The sequence below is a fragment of the Neopelma chrysocephalum genome, unplaced genomic scaffold (assembly GCF_003984885.1).
Source record: "Neopelma chrysocephalum unplaced genomic scaffold, ASM398488v2 Primary Assembly neopelma1_59, whole genome shotgun sequence".
NCBI lineage: Eukaryota > Metazoa > Chordata > Aves > Passeriformes > Pipridae > Neopelma > Neopelma chrysocephalum.
In genome coordinates this window covers 18,947,406-18,951,704 of record NW_020897714.1, presented here as the reverse complement: position 1 = coordinate 18,951,704, position 4,299 = coordinate 18,947,406, and the positions used below count along the sequence as shown (strand labels likewise).

The following is a 4,299-nucleotide window of genomic DNA, read 5'->3' as shown; positions in this document are numbered from 1 at the left end:
GGGGGGGGAAAGAGAAATTAAGGCAGCTTGCTTCATGCCGACAAATCTGCATGCTTGTGGGTTGGGTGCCCTGAAACTCAACCACCCCCCAAAGGAAAATAATGGGGTGAGGAGGGTGGCAGGTGGGGAAGGGGTTGGGAGTAGGGGTGGGTTTCTGGGTTGGGGAATTCAGTAGGATTAAAGTAGCTGCTTCTCACCCCTGGCACTGCATCGGCACCCCTCCACTCCCTGCAGCTTCCTCACTGCTGCTAGTACCGTCTGCACAGAGGGGGGAGGCGAGAGGGGGGCTGTATTTAAATATATTAATAATGCATGTTCCATGCAAATGAAGCTTCTTTTGAATATTACATTAGCGATGCTGTCAGGCTGCGCTTCTCGGGACCCAGGAGTGACGGGATGTGTGGGGACCCGGGAGGGCGGGTGTGGGGAGGTAAGGCTCACCAGAAATCCCCTCATACCTCAACACAGCCTCCTTTCTCCCCCTCCACCCCAGCTCCCCCACATTACACACACTCCCACTCCCTCCAAGCTCCCGGTGCATGACAAATTCCTTGGCTCGCAGCATGCAATGCAGCCAGGTTTCCCAGTCCCCTAGGCCCCCCCCAGGGAGATGGACCCCCCTCCTTCTCCCCACTCCCTACGTAATCTTTACCCCTCCTGCAATTTCAGCAATCCTCTCCCTGCTCCACACCTTGGTTTACAGCTCCCTACCTCCAGAGTGGGGAGAAGGGTCCTGCTCTCCAGCCTTTAGTGAAAAGGAAGGGGAGCAGCCCTTAAGTCTGGCCTGCACGTGCGCACCCCCTTTGTGCGGACCCACTGTGCTTGCATGAGCCCAGAGTTGGTGCCACTGGACCACGAGCTGTGCACGGCTGCAGGATGTACGCGCCCGCAGCGCACGAGCGATGCTCTCCTCCCCATCGACACCTCCTTCCCTGGGTGCTTGCGAGGATGTTTGTGAGCGTATTGTTTATGCACAGCCACCCCCGCCCCCGTGCACACACACACATGGAATACACACACATGTGCTCGCAATGCATGCGTGCAGAGGTGGGGGGCACACCAGCACACACACATGAGACGGCATTACGCACAGCAGCTCACGAATATGCTGCCTGCTGCAGCATTAGCAGATTTATGCTGCCTTTCCCCAGCCAGATCCAAGCTCTGGAATGGGAACAGCAGCAGCTGTACACTCCTGCCTGTCCTGGGATGAGAATAGGATGCGTCTGTTCGTCTCTCTCCCCACCCCACCCCCTCCTCCTTCCCCCTCCTTTTGCTCCCATTCATTCATTCAGCTTCTCCTCCCCCCATCCCATGCCCCAAAGCAGGAAGATCCTTATGCATAAAAATGTGGGCATGCTTTCTCTGGTGGAATAAATGGGCACGCAGACACTCTGCAGGCAATACATATACACTTATATATGCATTCGAGTAGCTGTCCTGGGCCCCTACGTAAACACTCGGCTACCACCACCACCACAGACACATTCACACACCCGACAGACACCACGCAATGACTTTTCTGCAGCCAGTCAGCCTCCCAGCAGAGCAGTGTAAGAGCAGAGATTCACTCACTCCCCTGCATGCAAACCAGGCGAATATTCACACACCACACACGGACAGTCACACAGACACACACATCACCGCCCGCAAAGGCTCCCCAACAAAGTTTGCAAAGAGGCAGGGACCAGGGGGCTGTGGGATGAAGCTGTCTTCTTCTCATCCCATAACTGCAGACAATATACGTAGAGGTCTATCTGTGTATCTATCTGCACATGCATGTATGTGGGGGGTATATACATTTACCTATAGCTATACCTATATGTATATATGTATACACACACAAAGACACACACACATATATATGCACGTATACACACAAGTCCTCTCTTCTTGCAAGGTCTGAATAGATGCAGATGGGTCAAATCCAGCTGTGTGCAGCAAGCCCTGAACCTATTCAGCATCCTGATCATAAGCAAGTGCACACACTCAAACACCCACACACACTGAAAGGGAGACAGACCTATCTCCAAGCCTCTCTCCCTCCCTCCCATCACCCCATGAAGGCACAATCTCTCCCCCACCCACCCCCCCGGACCCCATCTCCCTTGCACTCACCCCTCGACTTCATCCTCAGATCAGAGACATCCACCCCCCAGGGAGTGCGTGCACGAGCTGGAAGAAAAGGGCAATCCATGCATCCTGCCCTTCTCCCCCCTTTCCAATCTCAGCCGCTTCTTCGAGAGGCAACACAGATGACAGCCAGGAGCCGAGGACACCCGAGGCAGCTGCACAAGGACTGCACACAAAAACGTGTCACACATACACACGCACGTACCTGCTTCTGGAGGGGCGATTGCTCCCTGCTTCCATATGGGGCATGACAGAGATGAAGTGGAGGCACAAAAGACCCCTGTCTTCAAGCAACTTGCAGCCCTGCAGATGTGTGTGTGGAGGGGGGGTATCCCCCACTTGTGTCACCCCTTGGAGCTGTACTGTTCCGTGCCCCACAGCTGTCTCATTCCTGGCCGCACCTAGGCAGCGCTCCCAGCCTTGCACACGCGCGAGCACGACAGGCGGGGATGGAGCAGCAGTCCGGGGAGGGCACGCACAGCCGGAGGATTTGCTGCCTTCGCCGCATCCGCATCACTGGGGGAAGAAGGCAGAAAGGGCTGTATTGGCATTTAAAACGCAAGTGATTAATTCGCCACAGGCTCGGCTGATAGGGCTCTGGGACCAGAGCCGGCGGCACTGCTTTTCCCAGCTGGGAAGGCTCTGACAGCAGAAGGACCCTCTCCCATGGAGCCAGTTCCGAGCTCTCCTCGCCTGCACAGCCACTGCTCCGGTGCAGGCGGAAAGGGGTGGGCCTCCACCGGAGACATGAGCACACGCATGCAACAGCTGCTGGGGAACTGCACACACACGCACACGCACACGCACACGCACACGCACACACACGTGCGCACACACGTACACACACACGCACACGTACACACACACGTACACACACACGCACACGCAATTTCCCTACAACAGCTGCTTAAGAGCTACACGCAACATACAACAGCTTCCCAGGAAGCAACAGCTCTTGGGGAATCACACACACACAGAGGCTACAGCTTCTTAGGATCAGGTCATCCACATGAAAATACAACAACTTCGAGGAACCACACAGTTACAAGCAACAGCTCCTGGGGAGCTACACACACATACACATATGTGCATGCAACAGCCATACACCTACTGACACAGGTATGGCAACAGCCATGGGAAACTACACCTTGATACATGTCCCTGAGCATGAGTATTTGCTAAAAAAATTGACAGGTAAAAATGTAACAGGAGGTGGGAGAAACGTTTCATCCATACGTAAATACAGGCATGTGACTGTTCTGTGTAGACTGTCTTTCATACACCTTCTCAAATCACCACACAGAAATGCAACAGCTCCTCAGAAACCACCTGGAGCCATATATCCTCACGTACACGCAACAGCTTACAGGAAGACCTTCCACCTCCCTCTCCTAAACCCACACATGCCATCACCAATGGATATCTTGCTCACAGTCAGAAACAAGCATCCATGTGCTCCAGTGCTGGGGAATCAACCACATCTTGGCCCCCAAATACTGCACACAGGCAAACCTGCTAGGAAACCACCTTACCAAACACAAGTGACTCTTAAGAAATTACTCCCCAGTCCCTTCACAAAAAGCAGAAGCACGCACGACACACATAAATAATCCCTGCACAGACATGCAAGACCACAGCTGGAACGACATGATGCATCTCTCTCACTCACCACAGCAGTGGAGGGATTGCCTGTCTCAACTCAGACACATGTACACATTCAACAGCTGAAAAAACTTGGGAACATTGGATGGGAGCTGGCTTCCTGGGATGTGAAATCCAGTCTCCTGCTATTCTGGGCAACCACATTATACAGTCTTGCTCACAAATGTCTCGAGGTCCATCTGAGTACTGTGAGACTATTTGCTTTCTGCTCAGAAGCTGTTCTGGCCCCTGGCCACCTTGATGTTAGAAGCCTGCCCCAACATCTGCATTTATTAATGTCCAATTCAAACCCACATGTTCCTGTGCCGGCTGACCACATTCTTCACATGGGTATGCATAGAGGTTGCTCTGAAACCTCCACTTCCACCTGAACAGACACCATCTGCACCCCTGCCTCACACAAACATACACAAAAGCAACAGCTGGATGAAGACATTCCTCTCAGCATAAATATCAAACATGCTTGCAACAGCTTTTAAGTAAATAGACACCTAGCCTTACCAC

The 4,299-nt window shown here is 53.3% G+C and overlaps 1 long non-coding RNA gene across 1 annotated transcript in view; it reads right to left on the bottom strand.

Annotated features, from left to right (window-relative positions):
- The window catches only part of LOC113966066, a 49,336-nt gene extending 46,504 nt beyond the window's left edge, over window positions 1-2,832 (bottom strand). The window contains exon 1 of the long non-coding RNA XR_003533699.1: window positions 2,339-2,832. This is a non-coding gene — a long non-coding RNA (uncharacterized LOC113966066). The remainder of the gene's footprint in view (window positions 1-2,338) is intronic.
- Window positions 2,833-4,299: the final 1,467 nt, after the last annotated feature.